At 43.3% G+C, this 26,455-nt stretch overlaps 1 long non-coding RNA gene across 5 annotated transcripts in view; it reads right to left on the bottom strand.

Moving 5' to 3' along the window:
• The window catches only part of LOC122450005, a 92,498-nt gene that overhangs the window by 57,609 nt on the left and 8,434 nt on the right, over window positions 1–26,455 (bottom strand). For 2 of the 5 annotated variants that reach the window (XR_006272046.1, XR_006272045.1), the window contains exons 2-3: window positions 5,083–5,245; window positions 281–390 (exon numbers count right to left, since the gene is read on the bottom strand). This is a non-coding gene — a long non-coding RNA (uncharacterized LOC122450005). Of the gene's footprint in view, window positions 1–280; window positions 391–5,082; window positions 5,246–8,444; window positions 8,524–26,455 lie in introns of those variants that run through there. The other 3 variants (XR_006272047.1, XR_006272049.1, XR_006272048.1) reach the window with 2 other exon arrangements.

The following is a 26,455-nucleotide window of genomic DNA, read 5'->3' as shown; positions in this document are numbered from 1 at the left end:
GATATTTGTTTAAGTATGTCTCATAGCACCCAGGAAACATGTTATTCTTAGAGAGATCTGCTTTTCTTCATTCTCTCAAAGAACAGAGTGAGAGGAAATTATTGTTAGTCAATAAACACCATGTGCTCATTGATTTATTCCTTCAAAGGACATTCATTAAGCACTGAGATGTAGCAGGTAATTCACTGAGCTAAGTGCCAGGAATACAGAGATTAATATCAACATACATGTATAAACATTTAGAAGAAAGTCTGGAAGGTTGTCCCCCAGAGGTTCCTACCTGCTCTTTTTCCTTAGGTAAAGCTAATTTCACGTGCTCTCAGTCCTAAGTCAAGGGAACTGCAGGTTGGTTCTGGCATCGTGTCTGTGCTGGCATCCTCAGCACCTCCCCTAGAAAAGGCAAGACAAACACAATGTTAACCAGCAGAAGCATCGTAGCTCTGTCTTCTTGGGCAACTTTTTGTCTTGGAGGAAACCTTTCCCAAATGACTGAAGAATTCCATTCACTTCTGCTTTGTCTGAATTGGGTCACATGTCCATTCTATATCACTGGTAAAGGGACCAGTATCCCTGGTTTAGACCAGTGGTTCTCCAAGTGTGCTCCAGGGACCCTGACTCCTATCAGATGGGTCTATGAGGTCAAAACTATGTTCACAATACTACTAAGATTTTTTTTTTCGCCTTTTATTCTCATTCTCGTACAAGTGTACAGAAAGTACAAAAGATTTATAGATGTGAAACTACTACCTTTTCAGAGTTTTTTCTATTTCTGTTTTTTCTTTTTTAAATTGAGATATAGTTGATGTACAATATGTTTCAGGTGTACAACATAGTGATTCACAATTCTGAAAGGTTATACTCCATTTATAGTTATTATAAATTGTTGGCTGTATTCCGTGTGCTATACAGTATATCCTTGTAGATTATTTTATACATAGTAGTTTGTACCTATTTAGTCCCTGCCCCTATTTTCTCTGTCTCTCCTTTCCCCTCCCCAGTGGTAACCACTATTTTCTTTTCTTTCTTTTTTTGGAAAGTATTTGTTTGGCTTCAGTACATGGGATCTCGCTACGTCAGGCAGGATCTTTTGCTGTGTTGCATGGGCTTCGTTAGTCGCCGTGAGCAGGCTTAGTTCTCCACAGCATGTGGTTCCCCAACCAAGGACTGAACCTACATCCCTTGCATTGCAAGATAGATTCTTAACCACTGGACCACCAGGGATGTCCCCATTATTTTTTTTTCCTATATCCTTCCTATTTTTTGAGTATTGATGTAATAGCAAATCAGAGTGTCAACAATTATATAAAAAGAATATTGAAACACCCCTCCCTTTTCTAACCACCTATCTGTGCGACCACATTTCACACATTTTTTTAAGCAGAACAACATAGCACAACAGATTGAATGCAGAAGCAGATATGAAAGTCCAGCTGTCGATTAAACCAGACACTAAAAGATTTGCTAAAATGTAAAACAGTGCCACAGTTCTCACCAAATATTTTTTGTTTTGGAAAATATATTATTTTTCATAAAAAATGTTATGTGTTAACCTACAACAGGTTTATTATTGTTATTTTTAGATGGATTAGTAAATATTTAAAATTTTATTTTAACATCTAATACAGTAATGGAAACAGTGACAGACTTTATTTTTTTGGGGGGCTCCAAAATCACTGCAGATGGTGACTGCAGCCGTGAAATGAAAAGACACTTGTTCCTTGGAAGAAAAGCTATGATCAACCTGGACAGCATCTTAAAAAGCAGAGACATTACCTTGTCAACAAAGGTCCGTCTAGTCAAAGCTATGGTTTTTCCAGTAGTCATGTATGGATGTGAAAGTTGGACTATAAAGAAAGCTGAGTGCCGAAGAATTGGTGCCTTTGAACTGTGGTGTTGGAGAAGACTATTGAGAGTCCCTTGGACTGCAAGGAGATCCAACCAGTCAGTCCTAAAGGAAGTCAGTCCTGAGTATTCATTGGAAGGACAAATGCTGAAGCTGAAATGCCAATACTTTGGCCACCTGATGGGAAGAACTGACTCGTTTGAAAAGACCCTGATGCTGGGAAAGATTGAAGGCTGGAGGAGAAGGGGACGACAGAGGATGAGATGCTTGGATGGACTCTATGGACATGAGTTTGAGTAAGCTCCGGAAGTTGGTGATGGACAGGGAAGCCAGGCGTGCTGCAGTCCATGGGGTCACAGGGAGTTGGACATGACTGAGTGACTGAACTGAACAGTAAAATTCAGACATAGCTTATTAAACTGAAGCTCTTTGGGCTTTCAATAATCTTTATGAGTGTAAAGGGGTTCAGAGACCAAAAAGTTTGAACAAGACTAGATATGTCACTGGTCAGGTGTGGGGTGAGGTAGATACCAAACTTTGGCAGGAAGGAAGATATAGGAAAACAGCTATTAGAGAGGAACCCAGCAATGCATATAGCCCCTGTTTCTGAATTTTGGAGTTACTGGCTATTGTTATTATAATTTTTTAAATTTTTGGCCACATCCTGAGGCATGTGGGATCTTAGCTCCCAACCAGGGGTCAAGCCCGTGTCCCCTACGGTGGAAGTGCAGAGTCTTAATCACTGGACCACCAGGGAAACCCCTGGTTATTATTATTTTTAATTTGAATTTATTTATATAGTGAGTGAACTTTTAAATGTTTTATTTATTTTTGGCTGCGCTGGATCTGCATTGCTGCTCAGGCTTTTTTGTCTAGTTTTGGCGAGCGGGGCCTACTCTCCAGTTGCATTGTGGTGACTCCTCTTGTTGTGGAGCATGGGCACTGGGGCACTCAGGCGTCAATGGCTGCAGCTCCCAGGCTCTAGAACACGGGTTCCATAGTTGTGGTGCATGGGCTCAGCAACTTCACGGCATATGGGATTTTCCGAGACCAGGGATCGAACTGTGTCTCCTGCATTGGCAGGTGGATTCTTTACCACTGAGCCACCAGGGAAGCCCTTGAGTGAACTTTTAAAACAAAATATACTGCTTTTATGAGCAGAAAAAAATCAGTAAGACAACTTTTACTTTGAAATAAATAAATGAAAACAAGGATGAATAAGCTTCCTAGTTACAGAAGCAGAGGAGTAAATCCCTGAGGATGGGCCAACTTCATCTTCCAAAATGCTTGGAAGTGAAGAAAAGGGGAGGGAGCGGTGAGCTAGGAGAGGAGGTGGGAAGGGAAGGAGGAATTCCTTTAAATATGAGAAATGAAAGCAGGATAAACCTATGCTGAGGGAAGGATCCAGTGCAGGAAGGGTGGTAGAAGGTAGAGGAGGCAGAGAAAAAGATCTCTCCTCTGGAGACGGGAGGAAGAGATCAGAGATCTTTCAAGGTGAAGTGGAGGGAGTTTGATCCTGTGTCTTTGTGAGGACACTCATGCCAAAAAGGGAGCTGTGAAGAAGCCTGGATGATAACCTGTAAAGGGAGTAAGCAGCCTGAGGCAAGAGTGCCAACTCAAAATTCAACAGGCTTAAGACTCTGCTTACTAATCATTCTCCTCGTAACGCCTGACTGCTTGATATGCTGCACTGCTGATGTAGACAGACTCATTTCAATCTTTTCCACCCTTGACTTCCAAGTTTCTTGGGATTTGGATCTCTGGTAGCTCTGATAGTAAAGAATCTGCCTGCAATGCAGGAGACTTGGGTTCGATCCCTGTGTCGGAAGAGCCCTGGAGAAGGGAGTGGCAACCCATTAGGGTATTGTTGCCTGGAGAATTCCATGGGCAGAGGAGCCTGGTGGGCAACAGTCCATGGGGTCGCAAAGAGTCGGACAAGACTGAGCAACTAACATTGTCATTGTCAACAGTATCAATTCAAAAAAGGAAAAACAGTAATAATGCTGAGTTTTTCCAGTAGCTCTGAAGCAATATAAAATTTAACCATTTCTTTGAAGGAAATGTAAATATGATTGATAATTTAATGCAGGTTTCAGCAAACAAAGGCAGCAAGACAAATCCTGCTTCTCACCTATTTTTGTTGAGCCTGGGTTAAGAATGGTTTTTATATTTTTATATAGTTGGGGAAAATCAAATGAATATTTTATGACAGGTACAAGTTATATGAAATTCAAATTTCAGTGTCCATAAATAATGGTTCGTCAGAATACAGACAATTTAATGGGAACATGCAGATGCAGATAAAATTAAAAGTAAACTAATTGCAGTGTAAAAAATATTTATTAATATATATTGATGTCTGGGAGGGCTTCCAAGAGAAAGTGCTTTTCACATTTGGAAGAAGATAAAGGCCACAGGTTGGCAGGAAATGGGAAGGTCAAGCCAGGCAAAAGTGCTTGCTGAAAGTCCCCTCTGTGCCAGGTTTGCTGGGCATCATGGGCAAAGAGCTTCCCCGGGTGGAGTGACTAGTGTCTGGTGCGTACAGAGGGTGACGCCTTCAACTGAGGTGCCTCGTCTGTTTACCTGCTGTTTTGAGTGCATGTGGACGGAGCTGTGAAGCACTGCAGAGGGAATGCAAGTAAAATGTAGGGTCCTGGACCTTACCTGCAGGATACTGCAATCTGCCTGGGAGATGAGATTTACTCAGTGCAAAATGTTAGTGAAAACTCATAGACTATAGTGTTTGGATCTGATAGTATTTGCAATGGGATAGACTGGGTTAAGTATAAAGAATACCTGAACTAAATAAAGGTCTTCCAGTGCTCTTCCAAATGGTCTCTCAAAGTGATGGAGGGAAACTTTTGAATGGACATTTTGTTTTTTGGCCCTGCTTAGCACTGGTCAGACAGCACAGCTACTCTGAGGCCCAACCCCTCTTTCCAAATATTTTTTTTCTCCCTTTGTCGTTACCTCCTTTCTCTCTCCACCCCTCCCTTCCAGCCTCCCCTTCATGTCCCTTTTACCACCTGCTCCCTTTCTTGCTCTTTTCTGGCCCTTTCTCTCTCCTTTTGTCTTGATGAAAGAAGAAAAACATAGAAACGAAATAAAAAATGTTCATTTGCGACAAGAGATTAGTACTAAATGAAAAGACATTCCCCCCCTTTAAGAAGCAAATTTAATCATCTCTAATTTCTAACTGCTTTCATTCCTACTGTTTATATGGGCATAAGTTTACATACCTGCTATCATAAAGTCTATATCAAAGCAATTTTTTTGCTGAAGGCAGAAATTAGAGATGTATTGCATTCTCCTGAGTTTTAATGGTCCACTGCTCGCTTAACCTCGAGTCAGTGCTGCAGTAAACAGTCAGATACTTTCATTGCAACAGGGTGCCAGTGATCTCTATAAAGAAAAAGAATACAAGGGAAAAAAAAATTCATCCACTCTCCAACAGACAGTGCCATAGGGTAGAATGCTCTCAGGAGTCCTTTATCTTCCCTGCACAAAACCAACTTGCCAAATTGACTGAGTCCTCATACCTGAATAAAGACCCTCACTCTCTCTTCCCCTCATCCAAAAAATAAGCCTGTTCAAGGCATGGGCTGCTTAAACTTTCATTTTATGTAAGTGCCAATTTGGGAATCTGTGATTAGCTGCCTGAAAAATCACTTAACCCAATTTTTATATTCTTTAGAGAAAATTTGTGCTTAGCCAGCCAAACCTTCCATTGGATGCCAACCTCTGGGGCTACAAGTTTAAGAGACAACAACACAAAAATAACTCCTGAGTGAACCAGGAGGCACTTTTACTTAAATCTTGAATGAACAATCAGTCTGGGTCTAGGGATTTTCTTATTTAATCTTCATCATAACTCTGTGGTTGTTGTTGTTTAGTCACTCAGTTGTGTCCCAGTCTTTGTGACCCCACGGACTGAAGCCCACCAGGCTCCTCTGTCCATGGGATTTCCCAGGCAAGAATACTGGAGTGGGTTGCCATTTCCTTCTGCAGGGGATCTTTCTTAGCCAGGAATTCAACCTCAGTCTCCTGCATTGTCAGGTGGATTTTTTTACCACTGAGCCACCTGGGAAACCCAACTCTGTGGTATAGGTAATATAATTATCTCATTTTACAGAGGGGGAAACTAAGGCTTAGTTGCATATCAGAATTATGCAAGTGAGTCATGACGGAATCAGATTCCAGCGGAAGCAGTCTGACCCCTGCCTGGGCAGACTAACTCTTGAGTTTGTATCCTGAACCCTCACATCATACTGCTTCCTCAGACCTTGTTGGAGAGCCATCTTCTCTGTGCAACACCCCCTGCCTCCCTGCCTCCCTGCCTCCCTGCCTACCTTGCATCCTCCCAGAGCATCCTCAAACTTTTTTAGGACCCTCATCAGAGCTCTTATTTGTGGTCTGCCTTCCCAAAGTCAGGGGATATGCCATTTAAAAAAAATTATTTGGCTGCACTGGGTCTTCTTTGCAGCACGTGGACATTCTCTAGTTGCTGAGAGCATGCTCTCTAGTTGCCCTGAGACCCGTGAGAGTCCCTTGGACTGCAAGCAGATCCAACCAGTCCATCCTAAAGGAAATCAGTCCTGGGTGTTCTTTGGAAGGACTAATGTTGAAGCTGAAACTCCAATATTTTGGCTACCTGATGTGAAGAACTGACTCATTTGAAAAGACCCTGATGCTGGGAAAGAGTGAAGGCAGGAAGAGAAGGGGACGACAGAGGATGAGATGCTTGGATGGCATCACCAACTCAAGGGTAATGAGTTTGGGTAAACTCCGGGAGTTGGTGATAGACAGGGAGGCCTGGCATGCTGCGGTTCATGGGGTCGCAAAGAGTCAGACACAACTGAGCGACTGAACGGAACTGAACTGAACTGACCAGGGATGAAACACACGTCCCCCTGCATTGAAAGGCAAGTTCTTAACTACTGAACCACCAGGGAAGTCCCTGGAGATATGCCATTTTGATCTTTATAGTCCCAACATGTAACTCAAGGTACTTTTTCAGTAGTTGTTTGTAGGTTGCCATGGATGGTCTACAAAACACATTCTGTTACCATGAAGGGTCTTAGAGAGCAAATGTAGGTTCCTCATGGTGCCAACTTGTATTTTCAAAACTCACTTTCTTTTAGTCATTCCTTCTTCTCTCCTTTTGTTAGACCTTAGAATTCCTTTCCCTGTGCAACCTCTCTCACAATTGCCCTTCCTTCCTTCATCCATCACATAACATGAATTTATTTTGGACTTTGGTTTCATATGTTTCTCTTGGGAGGCTGTGAGATCTTTTCCTTGTTATTCATATTTATTTGTTAGAGACTACAAATTCTAAAACAGAATAAATTTTGTAATAAATCTTGGAAGAGGACTACCCTGGTGGTCTAATGGTTATGAATCCACCTGCCAACGCAGGAGACACGAATTTGATCCCTGGTCCGGGAAGATCTCAAAAGCCACAGAGCAACTAAGCCTGTGTACCACAACTACTGAGCCAGCACTCTAGAGCCTGTGAGCTGCAACTACGGAGCCCACGTGCCTAGAGCCCATGCGCTGCAACAAGAGAAGCTACTACAAGGAGAAGCCCAAGCACCGCAACAAAGGCTAACCCCTGCTCTCCGCAACTAGAAAAAAGCCCACTCGCAGCAACGAAGCCACAGCACAACCAAGAATAAACAAATTAACCTTTAAAAAAATCTTGTAAGAGGACCTTAAATCTAGAAGGTGCTTATTAAATTAACAAATACAATTCTCCTGCCCATCTTTCAAAGTAGCACCGTATGCAATTCAACATTCTGTCATGATTCATTCATTCATTTATTGAGTAAATGAATAAATGGCTATTAGAGACAAAGTCACATGTTATAGGCTGAGAATACAAAGATAAAACTGATAGAAACTTAGCCTTCAGGAAGCATATGTCTACAAAAAGAATCTTCCATCAAGAAAAAAACAGAGAATGCGATGACCATCCCCAGCAGAACAAATTAGAGAAGATTTCAAGGAGGAAAAGGACTTTGCACAAGGCCTTAAAAATCAGTAACATTTAGAAATTTGGCAAGGAAAGAGACAGAAGGGCATTCCAGATGGAGGAAAGAATTTGAGCAAAAGCAAAAAAGTGGGAAAGCCTGGGGCATGTACTTGGAACAGAGAAAAGTTCACTTGCTGGGGCATGGAGTGTGGAGAAAGGAAGGGTAAGAAGTGGTGATGGGAGTGTTTGTGAATTCCGGGTGATGAGGCAGTCCAAAAGGGGCTCAGGACATCAGACCATTGGAAGCCTTCCCCTAACTTGTGTTGCTCATGAGTGCCATCTCTACCAACCAATGAAGGCCTCACAGGACCCTGGGCTACATGAGATTGGCTGGTGTGTGTTTTCTAACACCAGCCACCTCCTAGCAGATACTTCTACCTTGGTGCAGATTTTCACTTCTGGAAAGATAATTCACATCATAATTATATTTGTAAGTGACTTTTGCACTTACGTAGCCTGGTACACACAAGGATTGCATTAACACAATATTAGGAGCTTCTATAAAAACTCGGGAGGAGACTGCTCCCAGGTTCTCCTTCCTACCATCAAATGCTTCCCATCACTCACCTCCACTACAAGACAGGAATGAAGCCCAAGGCAGTTTGAGCAGCAGACAGTAGAGTCAAGGTATCCAGGGGCTTGACCTTCTGTATTACAGTTGGAGGCAGTGTTCCAGATACAGGAAGATGGTGCCATAGGAAGGACATATCCAGACAGGAAAGCATTATTATTGCTGTTGAATCATTACCCAGAGTCTGTTGCATGTGGCACAGAGCTGGCTACTATACGCAGGAAGCATTCTCTCTGAACCTGAGTAGATTTCTTTGCTTCCCTAGGCTTCAGTTGCCTAATCTGTTATATGGTGGGGCGGGGGGGAGAGGTTGCCATCATCCACAGTGTAAGAATATTATGAATATCTTTAAGGTAGCATATATAAAAGACTTAGCAGTTGCTAACCTATAGGGGGTACTCAATAAACAGTAAAGGATGTATTGCCAAAAATTTAAAGACACTTATATTTTATTATGGACTTCTCTGGTGGCTCAGTGATCAAGAACCTGTCTGCCAGGTTCAGTCCTTCACTCAGGAAGATCCCTTGGAGAAGGAAATGGCAACCCATGCCAGTATTCTTGCCTGGGAAATCCCATGGACAGAGGAGCCTGGCAGACTATGGTCCGTGGGATCGCAAAAGAGTTGGACACGACCTAGCAACTAAATAACAGCAACAATATTTTATTATCTGTGTGCATTTTTATATATGTATCTACAAACATATATGTAGATGCATAGTGATTTTTCACAGTATCTGATGAGATAGGGAGGGGAAGTTCCCAAAGAAATTAATCCCATAGGACAGAAGATGCATTTGCCTGAGGTCACACATGAGTGGATGGCTTGGGTCAGAACCCAAGGCTCCCTTTTCCTAAGACCAGGCTCTTTTCCACACAGCATGGTACCCAAACGCACTTCAAGACCAACTGTATATAATTATAAATGAGAATCAGGAAATGAGCTGAGAGGATTCTATGACCAGAAAAGGCAGGAAAAGGAAACTGTCATTTCTCCTTCAGGTTGCTGTTTTGACAAGGTATGTCTAGTTTTTCTGCACCTTATACATAGAGGCTGCTTTATAAGATGTCAGTCATATTCCTCTCCTCTCTGTCAGGATTTCTTTAAATTGTGAGTGAAGTTTCTTCAGAGACAGGAGCCTGGAACTGAGTTCACTTTTTAGATAAAGGCCAGACTCAGCGTAGGGCAGCGGCTCTGTGTGTTCTTCATGGCCAGGGTGCATCTCATTTCATCTTTGTCTCACCAGCATCCTGCACCTCATGGGCTGTGTATTCTCAGGGCACCTTGAGCTGTCATGGGTTTTAGTTTTAAGTATCAAGGTCCACAGGTCTGGTTATACCAGGATTGGCTGGAGGACAAGAGCCAGGCAACAAGTTCAGAGGATGGGGCAGCAGGCAGGCAAGAAGGAAATGGGTCAAACCAGGCTGATTCTTGCCTGGAGAATCCCAGGGATGGAGGAGCCTGGTGGGCTGCCGTCTATGGGGTCGCACAGAGTCGGACACGACTGAAGCGACTTAGCAGCAGCAGCAGCAGGCTGATCCAGAGAAGCAGCCAGCAAAGCACGGAAGCACAGGAGAAGGGCGTGTCTGAGAAGCAGTTAAGAGCAGGGGCGCCCTTGCTCGGGGTCAGCAACCCTGCTGAACTCCCCAGCTGCTCCAGCTGGCTTTCCGCCCTCTTACTTCACATTCTAACTTTCTGGTCCAGAAGAATATTAACAGAAAGGCGTGACCTGGATGTCTCAGAGCGCTGAGGCAAATAAACCCCCCCAAAAAAGAGAGGGCCAGAAATCTTTGGTTAGATAATTTGACTAGGATTACACTGTTACAATAACTGGGAGGGTGCCAGGTGGACTGCCGTCAGGGTGGTGTCATCTGCATATCAGGTTATTGATATTTCTCCCGGCAATCTTGATTCCAGCGTGTGCTTCATCCAGCCCGGCATTTCACATGATGTACTCTGCGTATAAGTTAAATAAGCAGGGTGACCATATACAGCCTTGATGTATATATTTCAGACTGGAACCAGTCTGTGGTTCCATGTCCAGTTCTAACTGTTGCTTCTTGACCTGCATACAGATTTCTCCGGAGACAGGTCAGGTGCTCTGGCATTCCCATCTCTTGAAGAATTTTCCACAGTTTGTTGTGACCCACACAGTCAAAGGCTTTGGCTTAGTCAATAAAGCAGAAGTAAATGTTTTTCTGGAACTCTCTTGCTTTTCCATTGATCCAGTGGAAGTTGGCAATTTGATCTCTGGTTCCTCTGCCTTTTCTAAATCCAGCTTGAACATCTGGAAGTTCACAGTCCATGTACCACTGAAGCCTGGCTTGGAGAATTTTGAGCGTTACTTTGCGAGCGTGTGAGATGAGTGCAATTGTGCAGTAGTTTGAACATTCTTTCGCATTGCCTCTCTTTGGGACTGGAATGAAAATTGACCTTTTCCAGTCCTGTGGCCACTGCTGGGTTTTCCAGATTTGCTGGCATTTTGAGTGCAGCACTTTCACAGCATCATCTTTTAGGATTTGAAATAGCTCAGTGAGAGACTTTATTTTTTGGAGTTCCAAAATCACTGCAGATGGTGAATACAGCCATGAAATTAAAAGACACTTGTTCCTTGGAAGAAAAGTTATAATCAACCTCGGCATCATATTAAAAAGCAGAGACATTACTTTGCCAACAAAGATCCATCTAGTCAAAGCTATGGTTTTTCCAGTAGTCATGTATGGATGTGAGAGTTGGGCTATAAAGAAAGCTGAGCGCCAAAGAATTGATGCATTTGAACTGTGGTGTTGAAGAAAACTCTTGAGAGTCCCTTAGACTGCAAAGAGATAAAACCAGTCTATCTTACAGGAAATCAGTCCTGAATATTGATTGGAAGGACTGATGCTGAAGCTGAAACTGCAATACTTTGGCTACCTGATGCGAAGAACTGACTCACTGGAAAAGACCCTGATGCTGGGAAAGATTGAAGGCAGGAGGAGAAAGGGACGACAGAGGATGAGATGGTTGGCTGGCATCACTGACTCAATGGACATGAGTTTGAGCAAGCTCTGGGAGTTGATAATGGACAGGGAAGCCTGGGGTGCTGCAGTCCATGGGGTCGCAAAGAGTCGTACATGACTGAGCGACTGAACTGAGCTGAACAGGTGGACTAGTTATCATGGTATTTTTTTTGCAGCAATCAGTGGATGAAAACAGGTTCCCACCTTGAGTGTGACACAGCTCTGTGGCTCAAGAAACCATAGAAAAGAACTAGAAATTCCATATCGAGGGGCTAATAAGATTCAAGTTGAAGAAAATCAGGTCATAGACTTGAGGGAGCTTAACTTGAACTTAGATTTCTTTTTTTCTTTTAGTTAGACTTGTAACAAAAAATAGGTAAGAGAAAGTGATGGACAGAGGTCCTCAGACCTTGTGTCTAACTTTTCTCCCTGATGCTGCAGTGTGAACCCCAGATTCTTTTTTAAAAATTTTTATTTATTTATGGCTGCACTGGGTATTCATTGCTGCTTCCCTGGTGGCTCAGACGGTAGAGTCTGCCTGCCTCAGACGGTAGAGCCAGACGGTAGAGTGGGAGACCTGGGTTCAGTCCCTGGGTTGGGAAGGTCCCCTGAAGAAGGAAATGGCAACCCACTCCAGTTTTCTTGCCTGGGAAATTCCATGGACAAAGGAGCCTGGCGGGCTACAGTCCATGGGGTCGCAAAGAGGCGGACACGACTGAGTGACTAATACCTTCACTTTCCTTTCTGGGTCTTTGTTGCTGCCCACGGGCTTTCTCTAGCTGCGACAAGCAGAAGCTACTCTTTGTTGCGGTCCCAGGGTTTCTCATTGTGGTGGCCTCTCTTTTGGAGCAGTGCTCCACAGCAGAGGCTCTAGGTCCACAGGCTTCAATAGTTGTGGCACATGGGCCTTAGGTGCCCTGAGGCATGTGGGGTCTTCATTGGACTATGTCTCCTGCATTGGCAAGTGGGTTCTTAACCACTGGACCACCAGGAAAGTCTGAATGCCAAATTCTAACAGCATCATTGAAAAAAAATAATAAGTCAAAGTACTCTTGTGTTTTTTCATGCTAATACCCACCAAATAAGCAGGCAGAATGGAGGTCCCAGAGCCCCAGCAAGAAACCACCTCTGCCTCCAGGGCAGAAAAAGTCAGGGACTCAAATTAAAGTGTTATCTTGCTGGCAATAGAAGTGTGAAAAACTGCTGTACCCTTTTCTAGCAACCCCAATAAGCTCATGTATTTTCATTTTGAGGTGTTAAACATTGCCAGAAAGAGGGCTTCCTTTGGGTATTTAGGTCAAATGCTAGGATTTCTTTTAACCCTTCAGTATTCCAGCTGAATTCCAAAGACTTTAAACCAAGATCCTAAAACTGGAACCTTAAAAGAGTCATCACTAATATTGTGGATTTTAGAAAAACCACCTGATTTTAGAGCTGCAGTGTCTCTTTCCGCCCCCCTATAATGATCCCTGTGGGAAACTTCCATCTCGTTGTGCAGCGGCCTGTCTCTCCGTACTCCTTTCCTACCTGTGGTTGTATCCTGGCTAGCTCCCTGATGGGGGAGGATTCCGTTCCTTGCTTGGTCACTCCCCAGAGAATTATATCAGGTTGTAAGATAAAGGGAAAGGCATCTCTTCCAAGCTTTTTTACCCAGGCAGGTCTCTGCAGGCCATTGGGAAGTCCTAAAACCTGGCATAAAAGACATCTGTCAAAGAAGTCAGACTCGGAAACAGAGTAGAATAGTGGTTGCCAGGAGTTGAAGGATGGGGGAATAGAGGAGATATTGGTCAAAGCGTAGAAATTCCAGTGATAAGGTTTGCGGATCTAATGCATAGCATGGTGATTGTAATTAGCATTATTTAAAATTGTTAAAAGAGTAGGTCTTAAATGTTATCACCTCACATAAACACTCAGATCTGAATTATATGAGAGGATGGAAGTGTTGATTAACTTTATTGTGGTCATCATTTTGCTATATATATATATACCTAATCATCACATTGTACACCTTAAATGTACACTGTTTTATGTCAATAATAGCTCAGTAAAGCCAGAAACAAACACAAGAATTGTAACAAAACGGATGATGGTAATTCCTGGGGTTTCTTCCTAAGGGTGTTCAGTATGGAGAAGTCACTTAAACTGTAATTAAAGTATCAAAGTAAAATGGTTCAAAGAGAATCCCTGGCTTCTAGGAAAATACATTATTAATCACAGGGGCATTTTACCTGGGAAACAGCTGAGTCTGAAGTGTGATAGAAGATACACATGTGTGTGTGCCTGCAGCCTGGTGATGGTGGCAAGGCACAGGAAAGATGTGTAGTCTTTTAACCGTTTTTTAAAAAGTCCTTGAGAATGAATCAGTCTGTCAAGAAATTATAAGCAATCCACTCTTCATCCTGGAAAGATAAGTGAAATCAACTCTCTGTTTCTGCCCTAACACCAACAGTAGCTAAACCCTAAGAAGCCTCAGCTCCCAAGAAGACACAGGAAGGGTCACTCAGACACCAACTAGCTACTTTTGGTGCTTGGTATAAGGAGTTTGAAAATTCAGTAGGCTGGCTCATACACAGTTATACACAGAAATCAGTGCCTTTCATCTATACAAATAACAAACATCTGATAAAAGATCTATTTTACAACAATTTTTTTTAAAAAGAAGGGAATAAACTTAATAATACACAAGATGAATAAAACCTTAAAATGCTGAAACTAAACTGACTGGGAAACTTGGTAAGTGAAAAAGCTTGCCATGCTCTTTGTCAGAGCATTATTAAGACATTAATTCTCTTTTGCATGAGTGCATATGTGCTCAGTCTTGTCTGACTCTTGGACTGTATGTGACCCTATGGACTGTAGCCCACCAGGCTCCTCTGTCCATGGACTTTTCCAGGCAAGAATACTGGAATGCATTGCCATTTCCTCCTCCAGGGGATCTTCCCCACCCAGGGATCGAACCTAGTGTCTCTTGTGTCTCCTGCATTGGCAGGTGAATTCTTTACCACTGAGCCACCTGTATTTATAAATTTAATGCACTGTCATTGAAATATTAAGTTTTTTTTAACCAGTCAAACTGATTCTAGACTTGATGTGGAAAATAAATATGTAAGAATATCCTTAAAACGTTTTAAGTGAAATTTAATGGGAGTGCAAACCTTAACAAGATACTAAATATACTCTAAAGTTACATTAATATAAATCATGTAATACTCATGCAAGGAATAGACAGATCTTGAAACAGAAAAATTTTTTGAGAACCACAAATGCAATTTGGTATATAATCAAGTTGGAATCACTAATACCCACTGATGTTTATGTAGAGAAAGAGATTATGGAATGGATGGCTCAGGGGTGATAAGATAGCCATTTAGGGAAACGATTAAGATGAAACCATAACACTAGAATAATCTCCAAGTGAGTCAGAGATTTATATGTGAAACATGGGACTGTAAACTTATCAAAAGAAACCTGGGAAAGTTCTTTTATAATCCCAGTACAGAAAGTCCTTTCTAACTGTGATACAACACTAGAAGCCATAGAAGAAAATAGTGACAAACTCAATAACATCAAATAAAAAATCCAGCTATTAAAAATCATCATAAACAAAGTTAAAAAAAAACAACCTAGGGAAAATATTTACAACTTATATCTTAGACTAATAAACCAATAACAAAATTGACAAGATATGAACACACAGTTCTGCCAAAACAATGTATATATATTATTCTCAAATATGTGAAAAAATGCTTTACCTCAGTAATATTAAAAAAAAATACAAGTAAAAACTACAATGAGATACTATCTCCCCTCTCAAAGTTCAAACTTTTCACAACCCTGCTTTCGTGTTGGCAAGCACTCTCATATATCGCTGGCAGGGGTGGAAATTGCTACAGCTCTCTGTAAGGAAAGTAATGCCTCAAAAACTTCAAAAATAATAAATGTGTCTGTCTTTTGACCAACCAATTTCACTTGTAGGAATTCATCCTACTTAGTCATACAAAATTATATATGTATATAGTTACTCACTGCATCATTGCTTGTTGTATCAAAAGACTGGAAACCATTGAAATAAATATTAATAAGAGAATAGCTAAATAATTATGGTATATTTATCCAGTGGAATAGTATGAAGCCATAAACAACAGTGAGGGAGCCCTTAAAGCAAGTTGCCAGACAGTGTAAAACAGTCTACTGTTTATTGGAAAAACAAAAAAGAATATATAAATATAGATGGTAGTATACTGGAAGTTATACAAGTTGACTTTGGGGAGGAAAACTGGGTGTCTGGGACAGCAGTAGAAGGTAAAATCTTCAGAATATACACTTCTAACTTCTTGAATTTGAACCAAGTGGTTGTATTGACTATTTTTAAAAATTAGCAAATACAATTTTAAAAGATTTTACTGGATATGAAGAATGACAAGACAAACAAAAATTAACCGATGTGCCTATAATACATAAACGTCAGTGCACAAACAGACCCAGTATGTGCTCTTAGCCAGCAGACTGTGGAAGAAAGTGACTTCAGTGGCGTGATATGATGGAAAGAGCTTGGAATATTGAGCTGCCATTGCATAACTTCTAAAAACGTGATTCTCCTACAAGATAGGGTTGTGCTGATTATTAAATAAGATGTGTGTGTGTCAATTTTACACACTAAGTTCTGTACAAAACTATACAAATATGTAGTATCAGGATGGGGTTGTGTCATCCCAACCTGGCACTTCTTTCAAGTTCTATTTTGAGAGTCAGTTCTCTTAACTTCATCAGGGAAAGCGTTCTGGAAAAAATGACCTTGAATAGCAATATAAGGAGAGGAAGAGATGTCATGTGGTTGTCAGGAGGTGGGAGGTTATCCCAGACATAAGTGACAGTTTGGACAAAGGCTCAGAGAAAGGAAAGGGTGAGACCATCCCAGGAGACCACAAAACCGCCAGCCTCACAGGCTGACGGGAGATGAGAGCCGACAGGTCCTATGGGCACACGTTGCAGCATCATAATAACTCACCTATCCCAAGAAACATCAGGGTGACTCCCATCAGCTTTTCCCCCAAACGCCTCTAAAAACAGAAGGATGAAAATAACTCTCTAAATAGGCCACTACAATTGGGATACTTCTTTAAAATTGTGTTTTCTTCATAAATTTATGAAAATTTTACATTCTGTTTCATCACATTCCCAAGATTATTTTAATATTAAGAATATGGACTTCCTTGGTGGCTCAGTAGTTAAGACTTTGCCTTCCAGTGCAGTGGGTATGGGTTCGATCCCTGGTTGGGAACCTGGGATCCCACATGCCTAAGTGGCCAGAGAAACAAAGCATGAAACAGAAGCAATATTGTAACAAATTCAACAAAGACTTTAAATAAATAAAAGATAGGTCTTAAAAAAAAAAAAAGCATCCTGCTTAAAAAGAAGAAGAATACCACCACCACCACCCCTGCCCGTAGGAAAAGATCTTTGGTAAAACTGATTTACACCAAGATGTTCCATGTTTATTCTATGGTTGAGTATCCTAGTCAAGAGGCTTGCGTATCCTAGTCTGAAAACACCATCCTATTAGCACTTTACTGTGATGAGTTTCTGTAGTCATGTATGGATATGTGAGAGTTGGACCATAAAGAAGGCTGAACACTGAAGAATTGATGTTTTTGAATTGTGGGGCTGGAGAAGATTCTTGAGGGTCCCTTGGACAGTAAGGAGATCAAACCAGTCAATCCTAAATGAAATCAACCCTGAATATTCATTGGAAGGACTGAGGCTGAAGCTGAAGCTCCAATACTTTGGTCAGCTGATGAGAAGAATCAACTCATTGGAAAAGACCCTGACACTGGGAAATACTGAGGGCAAGGGGAGAAGGGGGCGACAGAGATAAGATGGTTAGATAGCATCACTGACTCAATGGACATGAATTTGAGCAAACTCGGAAGACAGAGGACAGGAAGGGTGGCATGCTGCAGTCCATGGATTGCAAAGAGCTGGACATGACTGAGCAACTAAACAACAGTGATATGGTTCATGACACCTCAGGGATAAAGGCTACTGCACAGGAGCTTCCACACTTCACTGAGGTCCTCTTGGGCACTTAAGGAACCAGAACTTGGAGAAGGGCCAAGTAGAGGGCCTGCTATATGCAGAAATTCCACTCCAGCCTTCTCTGCAGGCCTTCCTCTTTGCAAACACTCCCACCACCCATGAGCCCCACCTGACGCCTTCTTGACCCTTGAAGGACTAACTGGTTTAGGGAGATTTGTGACTACTTGATTTGGTCCAAAATTCCTCATTCTTTTGACTCCTTTAATTTCTCTGCTGCATCATTGGGTGTGGAAGTGGAGCCCTAGAAGGGGAAGAGGCAGGAGAGGGGGGCGGTGCTGGAGATTCAGAACAGAGATTTGTTTCCATGCGAGGGACAAGTGGTCTGAAACCTGTGACTTGGAGACCACCCAGACTCAATGCCTCCCACCTGCACAGAACCCCTTCTGCCATGCACATATTTCTGCTCTCTGAAGCCTCACTCCCTGGGGCAGAATTATTATTTGTTGATGATTAGGACCAGACTGCTGAACGCAGAAGGGACTCTGGTAAACTCAGGCTGCAGCCCTCCTAACTGGCTTGCGTGTTGTGCGTTTCTCTTCATTAGAAGCTGCATGTTTTGCCCAGAGCCTTGGTGACTAAATTAATGAGTGCCTCTTTGTGTCTCGAAGGGGAATTAGGGGTAAGCTGATGACTCTTCTTTGATCCCTTCTTCCCTCAGAGCTTGTTTTTATTACCATCAAAGGGACTGGTGGATTACAAAATAGTTCAGAAGAGCACATAAAATATCTTTTCCCATTTGTTTCAAAATGGTGGAGGCTGGGGAACCAGGCAAAAATGAAATAGGTAAAAAGGATTAACTGCTGCAGCTAACTGTTGAAATTAGGTATGAGGAATGTGAGAGATCTTCACACTATCCTATTTTTTTTTTTAGGTTGGAAATTTTCTGTAAGAGGTTTTTAAGAAATCCCTGCCCTTGTGGTGATTATATTGTCTTGCTCATTCTTTGCTTCATCCTTTGGTGGCTGGTCCAGGAACACAGGCTTCCCAGGTGGCTCAGTGGGAAAGGATCCACCTGCCAAGCAGGAAACAAGGATTCAGTTCTTGGGTTGGGAAGATCCCTTGGAGGAGGAAATGGCAACCCCCTCCAGTACTCTTGCCTGGGAAATCCCACAGACAGAGGAGGCTGGTGGGCTACAGTCCATGGGGTCACAAAGAGTCAGACACGACTTAGTGACTAAAGAACCACAAATCCCTGAGCACAGATTCCACTATTGAGTCTCCGCAGAGGGCTTCCTGGCAGGACTCTGACTTCACCTCTTGGCAGAACTCTTGCAAATCTGAGGAGAAGTTTCTCCTAGTAGGGAAGGAGGGAGGAAAGGGGGAAGGGAGAGGGAAGACCAAGACCCCTCACCTACAGGATCAGCACCCCCCAGGAGCAACTAAGACCAATTCTGAGCAGAGATGAGAGCTACTAACCCTTCACTTGACTAATGCCTGAGAACCAGAATCCAAAGTGAAATCTAAAAACGCAGACTTCCAGGCTCCATCCCCTTCACCTTGGGGTTGGAGAGGTAGGAATACATCATTTTAAAAGCTCCCCTCTGCTGCATCACCCAATGTGGGAATCTCTGCACCAGGCCAGCACTTAGCATCATGTTGGTGGGGCTGCAGTGTGAGCTGGAAGATTTTAGCTGTAACAGTTTGATGCAACCTGCTGCTCCACTGTGGACCCCTCTGTTACCTTACTGTTTGCCCTGATGGTGCCTGGAGATCTCAGTACTCCCTTACCCACCCTGTTTGTTCATTCATTTTCACTGTCTTTTAGCTGTCTTGTCCCAGTGGGCAGCTCTGGTTCTGCCTAGCGGCACTTTCCTGATGTAGGTAACTAGTAATCCAAATTCAAGCTGGAACACGTGACCATCCCACCAGGCGTCCTAAAAGTTCCTCAAACTCAGTGTATATGAGTTCATTGGGCTTTTCTTTCTCAACCAGCTTTCTCTCCTGGCTTCTGTGTTTCTAGTCTCAGAATCATAATTTTTCTTGTCTCCTAGGCTTGAAATCCACATTATGACTGCTTCTTTCCTTTCCTTTCCATCCTTCATGCTCTCTCTAATCAATCACAAATCATTACTCTTTACAAAAGTTTACATTCATGGGACTACCCTGGTAGTCCAGTGGTTACCCCTTACAACGCAGGGGGTGCTGGTTCAGCCCCTGGCTGGAGAGCTAAGATCCCACATGCCTTCTGGCCAAAACGCCAGAACATAAAACAGAAGCAATATTGCAACAAATTCAATAAAGATTATTTTTAAAAAATTATATTCACCATCTCTTCCTTCTGGGCACATGGCCTTTGTCCTAGCTCAGCCCCCTTTACCTCTCACCCGGAACACTGAATGCCCTAGAGGTGAGCTTTCCACCTCCAGGTGGTCCCAATGCCTTCTCCCACCTCCATCATCTCCAGTCCCACCTCCACCCTGTAAGGTGTTTGCAACAAAACCCGACCACTCTTCATAAAGACTTTGGTGTTCTCCAGATCATAAACCTTCAACAGCTTCTTTTCGCTTCCTGAATAAAGCTTACACATTTTCTCAGTGATCTGGCCCAACTCCACCCTTATCTACCCATGTTTCTTATGCTCCCATAAAGCATTATCGTTCATGGATCCTTCAGAATCGCTCCCATTCAGATACTCTGAGCCTCTGCGCTTGCCATTTCCTTCATCTGGACTTCCACCCACTTCTTTCTCATGTATGAAAATGTCACCCATCCTTCAAGGCCTGAACTCAAAAGTCACCTTCTCCATGAAGACTTCCATGATCACCAGCCAGATGGGAGACGCCATGCGTCTGACTCCCAAGATGAGTGCACTTTCCTTAGGACACTTTTCATGCCCTGTTCTTCCTGAGATTATTTGAGTATATGCCATAGCTTTTTTTTTTTTTTTCACAAGACTATACATTTCCTGAGGGTGTATTTCTTCCCTCTTTTTCTTTTGAATTTATTTGTTTTTAATTGAAGGATAATTGTTTTACAATATTGTGTTGCTTTCTGCCATATATCAACATGAATCAGCCTCTTCCCTCTTTTTTAAAATATTCATTTAATTAATTTATTTATTTGGCTGCACCAGGTATTAGCTGCAGTGCAAAGGATCTTTGATCTTCATTGTGGCAGGATCTTTAGTTGTGTCATGTGGGATCTAGTTCCCCGACCAGTGATCTAGCGCAGGGCCCGCTGCATTGGGAGTGCGGAGTCTTAGCCATTGGACCACCAGGGAAGTCCCTCTCTACTCTTTTCATATCCTCCCTTTTGTCTAACCTAATGCTTCTGTTTTGTGGGGGTTTTGTTTGTTTGTTTGTTTGTTTTGGTTGCAAGGCCCGTGGGATCTTACCCCCGGACCAGGGATTGACCCTGCACTGAAAGGCAAAGTTTTAAGCACTGGACCGACAGGGAAGTCCTTCTAACCTAATGCTTTGCACAGAATAGTTGCTCAAAAACTCTAAGTATTGACAAAAGCAATTAATAATAGATTACATTGGAACAAAGAAGGTTGATTTTCAGGTGGTACGCTTATTATTACATATGTAATATTAGATGCTGGAATATTTCCATTCCATTGGTCAGTTTAAGCAGCTACCGCTCTGGGCCCCTAGTTGCCCCCCAGTTGCCCTGGATCCTCCTCCAAGAGTCCCTGAACCCCTTGGATAACTCCCCAACTAAAGAGAGGACACTCGACACATCAGAAGGTCTCCAGAGTTAGTTGGTGCCTCCATGGTAATCTTGAATATCATCCAGGGGTGGAGCAGCAGCATAATCAAACAGGGTTAATGAAACTGACATTTAAACAGGGTACTGTTCTCATCTGGGCACAGAAAGAACTAGAAATATAGACATAGTTCCTGCACAGCTTACAATAGTAATGTTCTAGTGCAGATGGAGGGCATATTACTATTTGTGCCATGGCTAGTGAGGCGCAGGTGAGTATTACTGTTAGTTATAACACCAACCAGATTTACCAAAACACTTTTACTAACCTAAATTAATTTTCACCAGAACTCTTGGAAGCAACTGGTATTACTGGTATTACTTCATTTTACAAGTGGACCGATAGTCCCAGAGGACCAGATAGATACCACTGTGGCCAGGTTCCTACAATCAGAATACATGCTCTCTGAGTGCATGGGGTTCTCCACTGTTTTATGTTGCTTCAGCATCAGGCAGCAATGATGCTGCACCCTTGAGAGAGAGAAATAGAAAAGGAGAGAATGAGGGAGAGGAAGGAAGAGAGGGAGGGGGGAGGAAAGAGAGAGAAGGAGGGCAGGAAAGGAAAAAGAAAGAGGGAGGAAGGGGAGAGAGAGATGAGGGAGAAAGGAAGAGTAGGAAAGGAAAAAGAGTGAGAGAGAGAAACAAACATAAAAATTTCGTGGCCTTCCCAGGCCTTTCAGCCCCACACCACATCATAAAGCATATTAAAATATACTTGAGGGACCTCCCTGGTGGTCCAGTGGTTAGGACTATGCACCTCCTCTCCCAAGGACAAGGAGTTCGATTCCTGGTCAGGGAACTAAGATCCCATAAGCTGTGTGTATATGAACTCTTAACTTTTCTAACTACAATAATATTGCAGTATTTTTATAATTTCCCTTTTGATTTCTTGGTGATCACTGCACATATAATCAGGAATTCTGCCAATGATGAAAAACTGCAACTTGTTTTCAAATAGGTAAAAATCTTGTGATAATACATGTAACAATTAAAAGGCATCATACATCCCCATAGATTTAGTGAGGTACCTATTAATTTTATTTTCAGGGTCTTCTTTTCATATTGTAAAGCCGATAACATTTTTTAGATCTTCGGCATTTTTAGGTCTCCGGCATTAGCCTTGGGGCAAAGAGCCTTGGTTGAGTAGGTCACCCACTGTGAACTTAATGTTGACACTTGAAGTACCAGACATGCCATCCGCCACTCTCTCCCTAGGGCATCTTGGTCCATCTTCAGGGGCAGCAGAACTTTGCTTCCACAGTGGAGCCATTCCATCTCCCAGGGGCCTCTTGTGGAAACTCGCTCCCCACTCTGGATCTGGCAGCGCCAGCGGGACACCAGGAGGGAAGCTGTGCATCCAGAGGGCTTGAGGCTGGCGAGCTCCCTGACTCGCCAGTCCCTGGGCCCAGAGGGAGAGGCAGTGAGCACTGTTTACTTGGCCAACCTGAACACATTCCCAGCCCAGGCCGCAGTCAGAGATGACGCTGAGCAGGCCTCCTTTACTTTGGGGGTTGCTATGACAGCCAGGAATTCGCAAACCAAACCAGACCTAAAGAAGAATTCTGTCCTTGGCCCTAAAAGTTAGTAGTTCCACGTGGTTCTGCTTGTGGTTCCTGCTGTCCCCTTCAACACCTACCAGATGTAAGAATCTCTAAACGGAGGATTTGGAGACATCCTAACAGAAAGGCGATTTCCAGGCTGGCCAAAGCTGTGTTAGAAAGAATCTAGGTGTGATTGAAGAAACTTCTTGGCAAGAAATGTTGGAAAATATTACATGAGATCCCAGAGAAAACCTCATTATTCTCTCAAAAAAATCTTTTGTATTTGTTTAGTGTTCTGTGGTTTGCTAAGCACATTCACATAAATCATCTCATTGAATCTACACATCTGCCCAGTGAAGGAGTCAAAGTTGATATTATTATTATTTTCAACCAAAGACAGGAAATTGAGGCTCAGTAAAAACAAGGTCAAGCAGCTAACAAGCAGCAGATTTGAGATGTGAATATAAACTTTCTGACTCAGGATTTAGCTCTTTGAATTAGACTATGATGATCTCTGAAAGATAAACTAGGTCACGTTTGATATGGACAGCTTAGGAGCAGATTTTTTTTTAAAAATATTTATTTGGCTCAGTTGGGTCTTAATTGTGGCACTCAGGGTCTTTCATTGTGGTGCATGGGATTAGTTTCCCTGAAGCTTGTGGGATCTTTGTTCCCTGACCAGGAATCAAACCCTTGTCCCCTGCATTGAAAAGTGGGTTCTTAATCGCTGGACCACCAGGGAAGTCCCAGGAGCAGATTTTTTTTCCAAAGTAAGTGATGTTTTAGATTAGTGAATTTTTTAATTGTGGTAAAATACACATAACATAAAATTTATCAACTTAACCATTTTGAAATATATAGTTCAGTGGTGTTAAGTACACTCACATTGCTGTTTAACCATCAACCATCACCACCGTCCTTCTCTAGAATGCTTCATCTTGCAAAACTGAAACTCTGTATCTATCAACACAACTCCTCATTCCCCCTCTCTACCCTACCCCTGAATTCACCATTCTACTTTATGTCCCTATGACTGTGACTACTATACATACTTCATGTAAGTGGAGTCATTCAGCATTTATCCTTTGGTGACTAGTTCTTGTCACTCATTATAATGTCCTCAAGGTCTATCCACGTTATAGCGTGTGTCAGAATTTCCTTCCATTTTAAGGCTGAATAATATTCCATGTATGGATACGTCACGTTTTGTTTATTTATTCATCTATGGATAGACATTTGGGTGGTTTCCAACTTTTGGCTATTGTAAATGATGTTGCTATAAATATGGGTGTACAGACATCTTTTTGAGTCCCTACCTATAGTTCCTTTGAGTATATACCTAGAAGTGGAATTGCTGAGTCATATGGCAATTCTAGGTTTCATTTTTTGAGGTGTCGTCATATTGTTTCCCACAGTAGCTGTACACCCCCACCAGGTCCTCTCTCCACATCCTTACCAGCACTTGCTGTTTTCTTGTTTTTTTTTTGATATGTCATCCCAGTGAGTGTGTGGGCTTCCCAGGTGGCTCAGTGAAGAATTTGCCTGCCAAGCAGGAGATGAGGGTTCAACCTCTCGGTTGGGAAGAAGCCCTGGAGGAGGAAATGGCAACCCACTCCTGTATTCTTGCCTGGGAAACCCCATGGACAGAGGAGCCTGGCGGGCTGTGGTCCATGGGGTCACAAAGGGACACGGCTGAAGCGACTTAGCACGCACACTTGCTCCTGTCAGAGGGATGAGTTAGAGTGTTACCTTTAAAGAACTTTGGAGGGAATGCTCTGTGTAGGCTGGGCAGGCGCTGATTTTTCCACCTCTGTGGTGGATATATACAGGGCGTGGGCTAGGCAGCCAGTGTACAGGGTCTGTCAGCCCTGTCCTTGTGCTTGACACGTCCTCCGGGAAGTGAGAGGGGAGGGCCCCCCACCCTCCACCTTGAGTCCTTTGCCCCTTCTGTTTCTTCTGCATGCCGTGCTATGTCTGCTGTGGGTGCACATGAAACACTCCTGGGTTCATCAATTTTCTATTCCAGCTGAGAAACAGGGGGAACAGAGAAGAATGACCAGCTCTAATCAGGTCACATCAGTTCCCACCATTTACACTCCTAATAATACTTCCCTCACCTTCATAAAAAATGTAAAAACTTACCATGTTCTAGCATTTGTATTGTCTTCAGATGAAAACCTGAGGCTCAGAGAGGTTAAATAACTTGTTCAAGATAACTAAGTAAGCGACAGTGCCAGGAAGGGCTCAGAGCTGGTCTCCTGATGTCACACTTCTTGCTCTGTCCACTGCGTCCAGGTCAGCGGTTTCAGGCCACAGCTATCCTGTACCTCACCCTGCTCCATGGGAACAGTATGGTCAGGGGAGATGCAAGACAACACAAGAGAGAGAGCTGAGTTTGTGTCACGAAGTTGTGCATGTGCTGTGGTCAGGAAGACGGGGGATGGTGATCGTCCCCGCCGGCCCCTCAGCCTGGCCACTGCAGACACTGGTCTTGTCACTGAGCAGCTGCAAACAGCTGCTCGTAGCTCGCAGCACCTCAGCCTTCAAACATAGGAGCTCCTCACAGGACACCAGTGGCGTACACAGGCTTTGGATATATTGTCCTCAGTTTTATTCGATGGCTTTGACAGCCTCATTCATTACTAGAAAAAAAAAATCCCAGCTCTTCCTGGGGCCCTGTCACACTTGTTTCTGCCAGCAGACACCACGCACTTTTCTGTGCTCATTCCTGACCTTTCAGGAGGAGGCAGAGCCACTCTGGGTGATCATCGTCCACACTGCTGGAAAGACAATGGGCTGGTCTCTAGGCAACCGGTCTCCAGCTTGGCTCTGCCTCCAACTTGAGTATGTCTCTGAGACAGCCCCCCCTCCCCGGGCTGGGTCGCAGTTGACAAAGTGAGGAAGCTTGACCGAAAGGAACTCAGAAGACCCATCCAGCTTGATAGCAGAGACAGCAGCTGCGCAGAGGTGGAACGAATGTGGGCTCACGGCTGGAACACTTCCGTTAGGGCTGGATGAGCGGAAAGCGCGGGAGAGCTCATGCAGCTGCCCCATCCCCAGCTAGGAAGATAGGAACGATTTCTGTCTTCTGGCTTGGCCATTTGTGCTCTCTGCCCTGTGTCTACATGTTACAGAGGAAAGCGTGCTGCTGGATTCTCTGGAAAATCACCTAGGTCTCTGTCCAGCTGCAAAATGAAGCCAGGCATGGGTCTCCTCACCTGCCCTGTTGATGACCAGAGCAGACCCGTAGGAGACGTGGCCAGAGCACTGAACTAGGCATCAGACTGAAGCCCTGGTCACTTCTGTGCCACCAGCTGGCCATGTGGCGTTAGGCAGGTCCCTGATGCTCTCTGAGCTTGAGCTCTTTTCAGTGAAATAAGGATGTTAGATCAGATGCCTCTGCTCATCTTGGCTATCAAATGATCTGATATTTAGTGCTTAACCTCATTCCTCTCTCACAGACTTCCTTTGGACAGCTTGTCTTGAGGGTAGTTCTGAATATTATTAACCAAAGAAAACCTTCGGAATTTCATCTCATCACAGAGATGGGGAATGAGAAAGGGAGACAGCACAGAGATACTTTGACTACTCCTTTTGCTGTGTGTTTATAAGGCAGTCACTTCACATCACCCTGAGAGGGAAGAGATGCTCTTTGTCCCCTTCT

This window comes from Cervus canadensis, chromosome 11 (genome assembly GCF_019320065.1).
Source record: "Cervus canadensis isolate Bull #8, Minnesota chromosome 11, ASM1932006v1, whole genome shotgun sequence".
Lineage (NCBI taxonomy): Eukaryota > Metazoa > Chordata > Mammalia > Artiodactyla > Cervidae > Cervus > Cervus canadensis.
Note: the sequence above shows the minus strand (reverse complement) of the source record. Positions and strands in the feature narration are given on the sequence as shown.